Below are 15,663 nucleotides of genomic sequence, written 5' to 3'. Positions count from 1 at the left end.
TGTGTAAAGTATTTTTCAAACAATTCAGACAGTAATTTCCGACAGATCTTTCGCATTTCGGATTTATCAAGGGCAGGTATTGTTCGAGTTATTAATCAACAAATACAAACCCTGAACCCAATTATTCAACATTCGAAGTTCAATAGTTTCAAAGCTAGTTGCGTTGCATGTTACTGTTGATATACATTGGCAGTTTTGTTGCAATTAAATCACATGCACTTTTAACAGACTGTTTATGTCAATAATTATGTCGTAATCTATGAATGGTGTCGTTACAGCTGTAAAGTTGCAACGCCAGAAAATTGCAAGAAAACTAGCTCAGGTTACACACTTTCTTCAGGAACTGGGAGTTAAACCTCAACGTAATTTAATGCAGCGTATTGCTAATAAACAGGCAATTGACCCATTCGTTTTTGACTTCAAGTTTCACGATCTGTTAACGGAAGCAGCAAAATATCTAGAGGGTATGTGGCCGGAGTGACATAAACTGGAACGACGAAATAAGAATGCTTATACGTAAAGTAGAAGCCAGGTTGATTATGATGTATCGTGGTCCTAAGCCTACTCTAAAAGTAACACACAGTACATCCAACTTACGTGGGCAGCTGGGCTCCCAGCCGATGACCCACGAAGGCTGCCATATTCCACACGGCCAACAGACGGCAGCCGAAGCGATCCTGTCAGATTCCTAGATTCAGACACCTTTTTCTTGATGCCGGCCACGTGATACAAAATAGGAGCAACTGCATCCTGCTGCCGAGGGTTGTACTTAGGCTGGCACCAAGCCCTGACAGCTCATTTCACTCAGAGTGAGATTGCTGAGCGAAGTGTCGAATGCACTCATATTCCATCATTATGGAATGCGCTCCGCAGCCATCGCTACGATGTTCTCATAGTCTACTGCCACCTTCGCGGCATGGAATTTCCAACGTGGCAGTTCCACGAAGAAGACATGGACTCCGTGACTGGCCGTTGGACCCTGTAAAAATTCGGTTGCTAATTACTGACAACATCCCATACCTACACTGCGCACATCCCTTCTGGAGTTTGGCTTGTCCCATCGGATCCTTAAATTTTGTACATATCTTACATACAGTGGTAGTGTAATATTGTAAACGAACCTTTCTGCTCTCAGGGTCCAACGAGACTATATACTGTGACAGTCTCTATCGTTAAAACACTATTTCCGTCCCTTATTATACACGAAGCATTTTACTTTAATAAATATTGCACCACAAAGTTCTGTGAAAGAGATCCTTATGTTGTTTTTCTAGTTCGTTAAAAATTCAAGCATTAACTTTCTGACGCCACTGTATATGACCCTTTCCCAAGAAGAACAGACTGTTTAGTTTAAATAATTATTTTAGCATAATCTAATTGGTTATTTTTCCTTGTGCTGCCTTTGGCGGTATGTATTAATTAATGATGAGGTATTTGTCTTTCGCGTGTTTTCAGTCCTAGATGCTTCGTCCCTCTATTTTTATGTGATTGTGGTTTACAGTTCCAATATCATTAGCGCGTTTTTAGACTGTGGTGAATCCTGTTGTCCTGTTGCCACACAATACCTGACTTACTAAGCAAATTTTCTCATTCCATCATGGTACTGCCAATACAGGACGAGCTGAAGCAGCTCTTACAAGACATTCATCAACTGCAGCAAGATCCGTAGATTCTTCTGCACGCCGTGGTCCATCCATACGCTGCCCTACTGTACGTCTTTCAGCTACAGTGCCAAAAGAATTGTTGGCTACCGAAGTGGAATCCGGAGGAGGGGCTATCCTACCACTACCATTTCATGACGATGCAAACATGGCCTGTCTTTAACGCAAAACTTTAATGACACTTTGGGCCTCCACAGCACACAGTGACAGGCACCAACAGGCTTTTCTGTTGGCCTGCAATGATCCTCACCACTATCAACTACTTCCGTTTATCGACCCTGCTGTGATATTTGTTCATTACCATACATCCAGCCCAAAGTACGAATTATGGTACATTTTATTTCCCACCCAATCTTCAGAACTTTAGCCCGGTTTCATCCTCCTACGTCTTCTGCGATGCTCCTTTGTGTGGCGGAGCATAACTGTACTGGGTCAACGTCATCTCTCGCAATGATCATCTGTGCTTCAGTGTGCTCACATGTTTTCTCGCCATCTTAGCAATGCGCTTGCCCTCATAGCAAGTCCTCTGTATCTCCAGCCTTAATACCACATCCTAGTCACCATTTCTTCCGCTGGTCCTTCTATCATCAGAGTGTCTTTTCGGGCAGTCGTTGGTGTCGATTATTCTCGCTTCTGCTCGCATGGGACATCTAATAGGCTTAAGCTACAATAGGGCTGCCACACACACCCCAATGGGTGCTAGTTTCCCTGCTAGTCATCTCATGGTGCTTTCACACTACTCAGTCTGCATCAGCAATTCGTCTTGCCCCGATGGGGTATACTTCTTTCCCATCTTGTATAACGTTGGCTACACCAATTCTGGCATCTATTCTATGTGGATAACTTCTGTAAACATGTTGTTAATTTTTTTCTGTGCTTTTTATCCTGGAGACACGTGCATATGTTATATTTGGCCCAGATCCAGGGCACTTGGGGATATACATTTCTCTTTTCTCAATGGCTGTCCTAGCTGATCTGTCCATTTCTGTGTTGATAGTTGTAACTCCAGTGCATCCTTGGTGCAGCTAACTTTCTGGGCCTGATTCCTGCAACCAGTCAATCTAGCATTGGGTCACAATGTTGATGTCAGTGGCATAGGGCCATGTGCCTGCTCTCGCTTCAGAGTGTGTGGCTCACCAGGTTTACCAATGGCAATGGGCTTCCAACTTCTCATAGCATGGGCCCCTTTGTTCTACTCATTTGGCTCTGCAAGTCATCGTTGTGGCTCCTGCTGACAACATTCCCAGTCCATCAGGAGAGTCCTCTGGACCAAGTGCAGTATGCTGCTCCTCCTTCAAACATTCAAAGGGCACCACCCAGATCTTCAGTACTACGGTTCACCTGACAGCTGCCATTGTGTGGTGTTGCTGACACACTCTCCTTCATTCCTGGTGACTATGAATCTCACCTGAAGTTGGTGTGGGCGTAGGGGTTGGACACGATTGTTCTTCTTGTCCTTGCCATTTTGTCCTATGTCACCAGCCCTTTGATGATTCTCGTCTCTTCCAGGGAATGGTTGCCCCTTTTTTCCTCTTTTCTGAGTCAGTTGCTATTATTCTTATTTCAGATGGTTACCTTGATGTGACACAGTTCATTGGCCCACAGGCCTCATCAGTCCAGTTTCTATTCTGCGTTTTCATCTCTGGACCGTTGGATACCTAATGAATCATCTGGATTCTGTCAGGTTGACCGAGGATTTATTGAGGACAACCTTGGTGGAACAACAGTCGCCTTTAAAAGGGCTCCAGGGTTCTTCCTACATGGGACATGTTCGCAACACCGTACACCTCCTGTCAAAGTAACTAGGGTGCGACTACATGGAGGGGCCCTCCACAACTCCATCCGTTTAACTGGTACTGACGCCTGTGGAGGTGGACCACGCTGTTCTTTCTGCCCTGGTGGCTGGTGGGCATCATGCAATACCCAGGGACGTCCTTCCTTTCAGGCACAGGCTGGGGGAGGATTGTTGTGTCATAGGCTTAAGCCTACTAGCAGCAACACACATTAAATACAAGGTATGCAGGTAGGTGGTTTCGTAGCAGATGACCCACGCATTCTGCCATACTCCACGAGGCCACCAGAAGGCAATGTAAGTGACGTCAGTGTTTCTTGCCGTCTCTACCATTTTTCTTATAGCAAACACATGACAGAAAGTAGGACAAACTATATCCTGGTGCCCGGAGACATATTTAGGCAGGTCTTGGACTTCGTGACCTCAGTTCAGTCCAAGTGGGCTTTCTGGTCCCGTCACCAAATGTAATCGCATTTCATCAATCAAGAGGTGACTCCGGAGCCATCGTTACGCCGTCCTCATAGTCTACTTCTGAAACTTCCAGGCAGATTAAAATTGTGTGCCGGACCGAGACTCGAACTCGGGACCTTTCTTGAGCACTTGCCCGCGAAAGCAAGAGATCCCGAGTTCGAGTCTCGGTCCAGCACACAGTTTTAATCTTCCAGGAAGTTTAATATCAGCGCACACTCCACTTCTGAGTGAAAATCTCATTCTAGTGTGCTTCTGTCTTCGCAACCTGGAACTTCCGGAACTTCCGACGCGGCAGTCTGTCGAAGAAGGTGCGGACACAATCGCTTTGACCACCCATCGGACGCTAACGTTTCTCTTGTAATTACTGATAACTGATAGTGTGGTACGTTGCTACTGGAATTTAATTTTGGCTCGTACTCACGCCTCCTTCACTTGTGTAAATTGGTTACTGAATGTAGTAACGCAATATTCTAGATAAAAATCGTGCACTCACAGTTACGACATTCCACTGTGATCGTCTGTGTCGGTAAAACATTTCCTGTGCTCCTAATTATGCAATAAACATTCGGTTTAGTAAGTGTTGCAGCGTGAAATATGGTTACTGGCTAAACTTCGTTGAGGTCAGTTTGTTCGATTCTGCCTCCTGTCAGAACAGTTTGTTTAAGTTCAATGCACTTTTTTAAGCATATTCTACCTATTTGTTCTTCCTCGTGCCGCCTTCGGCGGATACTTTTCATTGATCGCTAGATCCCTAAAAATTGAATTTATCGACGGAAGAGCATTCAATACATTGATTTAATTTTGTCCGTTTTGGTTGCCGGCAAGCTACAATTAGGATAGGAAGGACGATGACGTCACGAAGATGCTGATCAGACTTCAATGTCAGGCACAAAATGAAAGACATTGTATGAGGTGCGATCTAAAAGTTTCCGCTCGTACAGGCCACAATCGGGATGCCAATCAGGCAAAATCTTCGTCAGCGTTAAGGCAATTAACCTACAGGAGCGCCCTGTTGCCGCTACGCATTTGTTAAAACACCGTGTCCTGCTGTCCGCAATTGCCGGGTGCAATTCCTCGTCCGACTGGGGTCATTGACCCTCATAGCCTTTCTTAAGGTATCGACGGTATGATACTCTTGAAACCTGGTTGGCAGGTACTGAGAGTGCGCACAGGATAAGGTTGCGATTGCGGAAGGGGCCGTAAACAGTTACTATAAGTTGCGCAATCCAACACACAACTTTATTTATCGAAGAACCACTTATTTACACATTGCTTTAAAAGATCATAATTAGAGAATACGACTGAAGGCCTAGTTAAGGAAAACGTGAGATGCTTTCTGGGCTGAAGGCCCAAAACACACCAAAAACAAGAACGGCTGAAGGCCTGCCCTAGGAATCAAAAGCAATTAAAAATAGAAGGTATTTTTTAAAAAAAACATGCAACTGAAAACAACTAGCGGCTGAAGGCCTACACTATACGTCTGAAGGATAACTATAATTAAAAAACATTAATAACCAATTTTTTTCTAACCAAGAAATTTCTTTTTAAACTTACAACACAACAGCCAAAAGCCTAATTAAAAAAAAAAATAACTTATTGCACAGCTGAAGGCCGCAAATAAATCTTAAACAACGGCTGAAGGCCTGAACAACAGGTCAGAGAAACAATTTAAAATAAACCCCTCCCTTCTGATTAAAAAAATTCCTTTAAAGAATACACACGGATGAAGGCCTTATTGAAAGGGGTTCACGTAAATCCTCGGCTGAAGGCCAAACATAACTCATCGAACAACTAATGGCTTAGGGCCAGGGCTACAAACGACTTCAGATAGAACAAATTTTAACGAAAAAATATTTTTCTGAAATAAAATCAATCTTGAAAATTTTAATTTAACATGGCTGAAGGCCTGTATGTAAAATTTAACCGGAACTGAATTAATACATGGCTGAAGGCCTCGCACAATACTTCAAACTAAAATGAAAATCACAATCTAAAACGAACAGAACAATTAGTGCTCAGAAGTGTTCCAAGGGTCGGCCTGAGAAGGTAGCTCAAACGTAAGCTGAAGTGAGACAGGCAGCCAAGAGTTGAAGTTAAGTAATCGAATGGCAACCCAAACTGGGGACGGCCTAAGAACCGACCAACAACTTAAATAAATATCGGCCAAGAACGAGGATAAGAACAGCACTACGTCTTCAGAAATTGGCGTCTAAATACAGCCAAGAGAACAATAACCACTATAAGCAAATCATGAACCAAACAACTAAAAATGCTGTCGAACCTAACGCCGTGCTGGACAGCATCAACACGACGAGGAAAGGCACACTGCCGGAAAACTACGCTAACGACCACCGTACAGGTAAATCGGGCGTTAACGGCCACAGGGCAGAAAATACCGCTGTTGCACTTCACTGGCAAGTAACTGTCAATTTAACAATTAATCACAATATAGGAAGACGTTTGTGTTCCTATAAATTTGGCACACTTTTCTACAGCGGTGGTTTTCGACCGACGTGCAACCCCGTACACATTATTCATTTGCCGGCAAATGTCTATAGGTGTAAGTCCTTCGGCACCTAAGGAAAGGATAACAAGACGTTAATTCTGCTCGGATGAATCTGGTAATAACATTGCCTTAGTTCACACTTCCGCATTTACCAAACGCACATCGGAAAGACGCGAATGCCACGCTAGGCCTTTATCTATATGTCAGTGCCTATACACCTGCATAGGAGTCGCACTACGTTGCGTATTCGCTGCAGCAATAATCTCAAACAAAAACTTTCTCGTCGATCCTTATGCATCATGTAAAAGTTTACAATTATAATTCCTAAAGAGTCGGCTCCAAGAAGAGTCTGGGAACCGATTGCTTCCTCACATGTACATCTTGCAAACTGACGGTGATAGAGAAATAAGAGAAATTTGGGATCATATAGCCGCTTATCGATAAGTTATGGGTCGCGCGTAGCGTGTGTTAATGGAAATATTATAAAATCGTACGTGATGAGCGCTGACCTACACAGCGTAAGGAAGCCTGAAGGGTGTCGGTTTTTATGTAGAACCTTGAGCGACTCGATGAAGGCCCCACTCCCCCCTCCCCAACAAACTCTCAGAACATCAACTGAATACTCGTCGGTTCGCATGAATATGTGTTTAGAAGGTGACAATAAAGAATATTTCGTATCTACAATGTCTCTGTCGTGCTTACGCCAACGTTGTAAGCAGTGAGTACTTATTGGAGTTCGGAACCTAGCACTACAAGGATGCTTTTTTGCTTACTTACAGTCTCCACTCCCAGCCCCCAACGTGTAGAGGGGCGGGCTGGCAGTTACCATGTGTCTGCTCTTCAGTTATTGTTTCTTACGAAATATTAAATTGTTTATTATAAGACTCTCATTTGCAACAATCACACTTTTTAACTGTTTCAGATCAAATGTAATGATCGTATTCAGATCTAATTAATCAGAAAATGTGAAAAGGCTAAATTCTACAAAAAGAACCATCAACCATGAACCTAGTGGTCAGGTATGACTATTTTCAAGTGAGACTGCTAAAATGAATTTTTTAAAATTCAAACTGTTGTGGAATCTCTCTTAACAACACGTCACCCATAACTTTCTAACGTCAATGGCCGTTCCGAGATGGATACACCAGTTTCCGTCTAATCACTGAAGTTAATCACCGTCGGGTGTGGCCAGTACTTGGGTGGGTGACCATTCGGGTACACCGTCTGCTGCTGATGATTTTTCCTTTGCCTTTCCGGCAGCGGGGACAAGAGGGGTGGCTGCGTGAAGCCCCTGATCGCCAGTCTTTGCAGCAATGTCCCGGATTCAATTCCAAACCAATCTGCACTGTCACAGGAAGTGAGGTCATGCGCCGCAGTTGGTGGTGATCCGTCCATCGGTTGGTGACATTGACCTTAGCGGCCCCCTTGGTTCCCTTCGACAGTAGCAGTCTTCGTGCACCACCATGTTTCATTCTCTCCCTTCTCTCATCATGTCCAACACGACAGCATCACTACTCACACACACGTTGCAGTCACCTATATTTAACAGATACGCTTATTTACACAGCTATCATATTTCTCGAAGGAAAGGTCCTCGTGGGCTGGAAGGATAGGGAAAACCTTTGCAGTTAGGCAACTGAACCTGCCTTCATGATCTCCCTGCCATTCAAGCCATACGACCGTACCTTCCTTTTTGATTAATGTAAAGCAATTCAAGTGGTTCGAATGGCTCTGAGCACTATGGAACTTAACATGTGAGGTCATCAGTCCCTATACTTAGAACTACGTAAACCTAACTAACCTAACGACATCATACACATCCATGCCCGAGGCAGAATTCGGACCTGCGATTGTAGCTGCTGCGCGGTTGCGGACTTAAGCGCCTAGAAACGCTCGGCCACAACGGCCGATATAATTACTAGGGGTAAAATACAGACGGTGACATTTGCGAAAAGATGTAGACTTTCTAAATCATAAAAAGGTTGATGTGATGAACGTCAGGACGTGCGATGTATAGAGGAATGGAAAAGTAGGTGGAGCGCCTTTGTGGGAAGAAACTGATAGTTCAGGTAAAAGTGTTAGCACAAAAATATGAAGCCAGTTTGGTAAGGATTGGGTGGGTTGGAGCCTTCATTTTGATGGAATGGGTAGAGTAGATTGCACTGCGATTGCGGCACAAGTTACGACCAACTCAGCTGGCAGTGCCAATACTGGAGGTGATAGCTCACTGTGACAAGAAGGTACGCAGATCGTTAAAATTGTTGTTGACTGTGCCACAGCGTCAACAAGCGAGTGACTGTGGCAGTGGTCAGGGAGCTTAGTGGGGAGCAGTGGAACAACTGGAACCTGGAGCGAGGGCTTCTGAAGATATCAGATGGATAAGTTTCATAGCTAACTGCTAGCGTAAATCTCAAAATGTCCTCGAGACAAAACTGCCGCAACGAGTGTGCAATGACAGATGAAGTCAGAGCGGCCGAATATGTGTCACTTTAGTGAAGGAATAAACCACCTACAACGGAGGCAATAAGTCTTAATTCCGTGTTCCGTGGCTGCTCTCGAATATAGCGTGAAAGATGGTTCACAAGTTGAAAATATTGCCTTGGAAAAGACTAGTGAGCGGCAAGTTTGGAATGAAGGAATGATGAGCTTCCTCGCAGAAACGGCGGAGAAAGGAATATGTGGAGAAGACGAAGGAATTTGTTGGTAGGAAAAGATTACCTCAGCTTTCCATGTCAGCCATAGATGGACGTGGAAACGCAGTTGTATGATGTTGAGATAACGAAACTCTACCTCTGCATGATTACTCTGCAATTCACAATTAAGTGCGTGGCAGAGGGCTCATCGAACCACCTTCGAGCTATTTCTCTGTGGTTCCACTCTCCAATAGCGTGCGGGAAAATGGAGCACTTAACACTTTCTGTGCCAGCCCTGATTTCTCTTATTGTATCACGGTCATAAAGTCTCGCTAATTAGGTGGGAGCCAAAAGAATATTTTCGCATTCGCAGGAGAAAGTTGGTGATTGAAATTTCACGAGAAGATTTGGAATAACTAAAAATTCCTTTGTCTTAATGACTTCCACCGTAATTCACGCATCATGTCAGTTCCATTCTGTCCCCTATTTCTAAATAATAGTAAACGAGCTGCCCTTCTTTGAACTTTTTCGATATCCTCTGTGAGTCTCATCTGATTAGGATCCCGCACCGCACAGCAATACTCCAAAAGAGCGTGGACAAGTGCAGTGCCTCTTTAGTGGATCTGTTACATTTTTGTTCTACCAACAAATCTCAGTCTTTGGTTTGCTATAACAACAACATTATCTATGTGATCGTTCAAATTCAAGTTATTCGTAACTGTAATCCAAAAGTATGTAGTTGGATGTACAGCCTTTAGACTTGTGTGATTTACCGTGTAACCGAAATTTAGCGGTTTCTTTTAGTACTCATGTTGCTAACTTCACACTTCACATTATTTAGAGTCGATTGCCAATTCTTGCACCATACAGATGTCTTGTCTAAACTATTTTTCACTTGGTTTTGATCATCTGATGACTTTACAAGACGTTAAATTACAGCACCATCCACAAACAATCTAAGAGGGCTGCTCAGGTAGCATCTATGTCGTTTATTTCGATCAATAACAGCAGAGGGCCTATAAAACTTCCTTGGGGAACGCCAGATATTAATTGTTTCACTCGATGACTTTCCGTCAATTATTACTAACTGTGATCTACCTGATAGGAATTCAAGAAACACCATATCTGGGACGACTCTCCATAGGCATGCAATTTGACAGGAAGAAGTTTGTGAGGAACGGTGTCGAAAGCCTTCTGGAAATCTAAAAATACGGAATGAATCTGACAATCCCTGTGGATAGCACTTGTTACTTCCTGAGAATAGAGAGTTATCTGTGTTTCACAAGAACGATTTTGCCTGTGACTGCAAATGTGACGTTCAGTAACTTTTTATTGTGTCATGGTCGATTTCAGGACTACCAGCCTCCTCCCCAGATGCACCTCATGTACATATACGTCTAGTCGATATGGTACTTATTTTTTCTAGGAACGTAACTTGGGAAGTGACCCCCTCAAATGTCGTCAGCAGGAAACGGTGCTGTGAACACTGTAAGGAGTATCAGAATTCCCCATTACATAAAACAACATGTCCAACTTAACGCTATTCTTTGCATTGTGTAAGCACGCCGATGTCGATAGTAACAATCTGGGGGCCAAACATGGGAACGCGATTCTAAGCATTGCTGTGAGACGAGATCTGCCTGCGGTAGTGGAAGTAGTAGTGACGGTCGAGAGCTCGGGGCAGTCTTCCCGGCGTCATCATAGCAGAGGTGGCCCCACACACGCTCTGGCCACCGGTGCCTGTTGCACATTTATCGCCCTCGTTATCACATATTAGGACGTTTCTCGTTGGCCGGCCGTTGTGGCCGAGCGGTTCTAGGCGCTTCAGTCCAGAACGTCGCTGCTGCTACGGTCGCAGGTTCGAATCCTGCCTCGGGCATGGGTGTATGTGATTTCCTTAGGTTAGTTAGTTCTAAGTCTAGGGGACTGGTAACCTCAGATGTTCTACATCTACATCTACATCTACATTTATACTCCGCAAGCCACCCAACGGTGTGTGGCGGAGGGCACTTTACGTGCCACTGCCATTACCTCCCTTTCCTGTTCCAGTCGCGTATGGTTCGCGGGAAGAACGACTGTCTGAAAGCCTCCGTGCGCGCTCTAATCTCTCTAATTTTACATTCGTGATCTCCTCGGGAGGTATAAGTAGGGGGAAGCAATATATTCGATACCTCGTCCAGAAACGCACCCTCTCGAAACCTGTCAAGCAAGCTACACCGGGATGCAGAGCGCCTCTCTTGCAGAGTCTGCCACTTGAGTGTATTAAACATCTCCGTAACGCTATCACGGTTACCAAATAACCCTGTGACGAAACGCGCCGCTCTTCTTTGGATCTTCTCTATCTCCTCCGTCAACCCGATCTGGTACGGATCCCACACTGATGAGCAATACTCAAGTATAGGTCGAACGAGTGTTTTGTAAGCCACCTCCTTTGTTGATGGACTACATTTTCTAAGCACTCTCCCAATGAATCTCAACCTGATACCCGCCTTACCAACAATTAATTTTATATGATCATTCCACTTCAAATCGTTCCGCATGCATACTCCCAGATATTTTACAGAAGTAACTGCTACCAATGTTTGTTCCGCTATCATATAATCATACAATAAAGGATCCTTCTTTCTATGTATTCGCAATACATTACATTTGTCTATGTTAAGGGACAGTTGCCACTTCCTGCACCAAGTGCCTATCCGCTGCAGATCTTCCTGCATTTCGCTACAATTATCTAACGCTGCAACTTCTCTGTATACTACAGCATCATCCGCGAAAAGTCGCATGGAACTTCCGACACTATCTACTAGGTCATTTATATATATTTTGAAAAGCAATGGTCCCATAACACTCCCCTGTGGCACGCCAGAGGTTACTTTAACGTCTGTAGACGTCTCTCCATTGATAACAACATGCTGTGTTCTGTTTGCTAAAAACTCTTCAATCCAGCCACACAGCTGGTCTGATATTCCGTAGGCTCTTACTTTGTTTATCAGGCGACAGTGTGGAACTGTATCGAACGCCTTCCGGAAGTCAAGAAAAATAGCATCTACCTGGGTGCCTGTATCTAATATTTTCTGGGTCTCGTGAACAAATAAAGCGAGTTGGGTCTCACACGATCGCTGTTTACGGAATCCATGTTGATTCCTACAGAGTAGATTCTGGGTTTCCAAAAACGACATGATACTCGAGCAAGTCCCATAGTGCTTAGAGCCATTTGAACCATATTTTTGTTTCTCGTGGAGCACAGATATATGTTGGGGGTTGTACCGGAGATACGGAATCCGACAGCAATGATTTATTATAGTGTTCTCTAGCGCTGGATTCCGGCTAACGACACTGTACGACGCCACCCCGCGATCAACTGGACGCGGGTTTGGCGGGCCATCCACGCTCCTTTCCTGTCAACTTTAGTGCGGTCGACTAGGTATGTGGTCACTAACGAGAAATTTCCGACCCGACGAAGGCTACATGCCATTCACCTAACTGACGACCCTATGTGCCCCCGTTGTCCTACGGTAGACGCGGACTAACATAGACTGAACTGTGGCCGTGGATGCGAGTGATCCGCTAGATACTGGCTTTCCTGATAAGCCGCCCCTATGTTTCGATTGTGCCCATAGACCTCTTTCATCCAACGCCTTCTATTTCCTGATGACCCGGATGAATGAGGTCGATTGGGTACAAGGAACAGCGATACCCTACATGTACCGCGACGGCGAAAAGGAAGTCCTCGATTTGTGGCAATACATGATCGACGAGTTACTGGAACGGAATACCGAAACCCTTTTGCTAACTATCTTGGTTCGTCAGTCATGGACCCCCCACCCAGCTGGGGTGTGCCGGGTGTCAGTAGAAACTGACTTGAAGACGTGATGTTTCCACGATTTCCCTGCGGTAACAGAAACAGATTCTGACTGTGCAGCGGCCCCGGACGCTCCGACGCTTGATGACTGGTGATGTACATTGCAGTGATCCCAGCGGGTAGGGTGACCCTTTTTAGTTCACATTATCGGCATAATTTTTGGCGTATGGTTCCCTTGTTTTTGTTGCTACTTATAGACAAAAAAATTTGATAGTGTTCTTAAGCAGTAGGAGGAGAGATCGTTGCTAGGCCTCTGAATTCGACCCCTAACCGCCTTGCCTCCTCCACCTTGAAGCTGACTCTGCTACTTAAAAAAAAAATGATTCCAACCTGCGACCGTAGCGGTCGCGCGGTTCCAGACTGAAGCGCCTAGAACCGCTCGGCCACATCGGCCGGCCCGGGCGATGCATTTGACTTTAATTTATTATTCCGTTTCCGTATACATGAGGTAGAAGAAATGCAATAATCGTTTTTGCCGTAAGGCAGACAAAACTTCTCCCTTTATTTTTTCAGTTAAAAAAATAATAAACGTTGGTGGAGCAGTTGCTTGCGAAAAGCGAAGGTCACGAGTTCGAGTCTCGGTCCGGCACACAATTTAAATCTCACAGGAATTTTCAAGCGAAGGCTTGTTTAACTGGCGGGAAAATATAAAATTTATGCAGGCTGTCTTAACTGTCACTATTCCGGGTGTTATAAGAATCTGTGATCCCTGAAGAGGCCAGTGATAGCTTCCAAAAGGGGCAATCAAGCGTTTGTTCTTGCCAGTTTTATCCGTGAATTTATTGGCAAGACACACCACCATACAGGAAAACACCTAAAAACACGGCTAAATCGCAAAACATAACGTAACAAATGACACAATACGTGAAAGACAAGGTGTTTTTTTTTTTTTTTTCTTACCTGCTTCTGGCAAGCTAATTTGGAAAATCATCGACTGTAGTTTCTGCAAATGGCGGCGAACCAAGTAGAGAAAACGTTTTGTGTAATAGCCTATGCCGGTTTCCATTTAGTAGATGGTTCAAATGGCTCTGAGCACTATGGGACTCAACTGCTGAGGTCATTAGTCCCCTAGAACTTAGAACTAGTTAAACCTAACTAACCTAAGGACATCACACACATCCATGCCGGAGGCAGGATTCGAACCTTCGACCGTAGCAGTCTCGCGGTTACAGACTGCAGCGCCAGAACCGCGCGGCCACTTCGGCCGGCCCATTTAGTAGAGAGTGTGTAAAGAGATTCCCACGGCAAGCTTCACAGGGCACCACCAGTCTGTAACAGAATAGTGAAGTGGTACATGAAATTCGAGTAGGATGATTGTTTGTGCGATGCAAAACGTTCGGGCCGACCGAGTGGTTCAGAAAGGCAACGGACCGTGTGAGGGGCATGACTCTGCTAGTGCGAGACTAAACATCCTCAGCCAACTCTGTGTGAAACACTTCCTAAGCGATTAATAATGACACAGTAAAAGTTGGCGCTCTTGCAAGCCATAAGCCACCACGATAAGCTGCGCCCCCTGAAGTAATGTGCCGATGTGCAAGACCATCGTGAAAATGACATCAGAAGTCAATTAATCTTCAGTCATGAAGCGCTTCTCATTTTCGGGAAAGGTCAACAGATACAATACAGGCACATGGGGGACAGAGAATCCTCATGCAACTCTGGAACACTTCTGGGATTCCAAGTAGGTTACAGCGTTCTGTTCCGTGTCCAAGAAGACACTCTACTGACACTTCTTCCTCCAAGAGAGAACTCTCAGTGGTATCGCCTGTCTTGGAACGCTGCAGTTGTCGCTCACGACACAACGTGAAACCGATAGCAGTAATTACACTTTAATAAGACGGCACCCTTACAAATTTTCACAGCTGTTTACTTGAATTAGACGTTGTCATGTCGCTGGGTACTTCGCGTTGTAGTCACTGTCCCTGTTTTGATGATGATGTTTGGTTTGTGGGGCGCTCAGCTGTGGGGACACCAGCGCTCGTAAAAAGTCCCAATTTCTTACACAGTCCAATTCTTTACACAATCCAATCTATCCATTGTCACGAATGATGATGATTAAATGATGAATACAACAGAAACACCCAGCCCCAGGCAGAGAAAATCCCCATCTGGCCGGGACTCGAACCTGGGACCCCGTGATCCAGAGGCAGAACCTCTAGCCACTAGACCACGAGCTGCCGACAACTGCCCCTGTGTTACTGGGCTGCTGGTCACCAGGGGTAGCGAATAATTTCGTGAATTTTAAAAGAATAACATTAATAATTACACCACTGTATTCGTCGGACCTTCTGACTGCGAAAGTACTGTCCTTTTAATGGTTAAGTTTCGATCGACTTGTCAAGGTAATTAGTTTTGACGTAATGTTTACACAATACTGAGCCGTGCTGACCCCGGCTAGTGGTTGGTTTAAACCTTGACTGTTACTCTGCGTTTGGTTTCCAAAAAATGGCTCTGAGCACTATGGGACTTAACATCTGTGATCATCAGTCCCCTAGAACTTAGAACTACTTAAACCTAACTGACCTAAGGACAGCACACACATCCATGCCCGAGGCAGGATTCGAACCTGCGACCGTACCGGTCTCGCGGTTCCAGACTGCAGCGCCTTTAACCGCACGGTCACTTCGGCCGGCTGTGTGTAGTTTTGACAGCTTATGCATACTTGTTTGTGGGCGGCTACGACTTTCACGTTTTGGCATTGGAGTTCCGGGTGGGCCCGCATCTCGTGGTCGTGCGGT

The sequence above is a fragment of the Schistocerca nitens genome, chromosome 7, assembly GCF_023898315.1.
Source record: "Schistocerca nitens isolate TAMUIC-IGC-003100 chromosome 7, iqSchNite1.1, whole genome shotgun sequence".
Classification (NCBI taxonomy): domain Eukaryota; kingdom Metazoa; phylum Arthropoda; class Insecta; order Orthoptera; family Acrididae; genus Schistocerca; species Schistocerca nitens.
Note: the sequence above shows the minus strand (reverse complement) of the source record.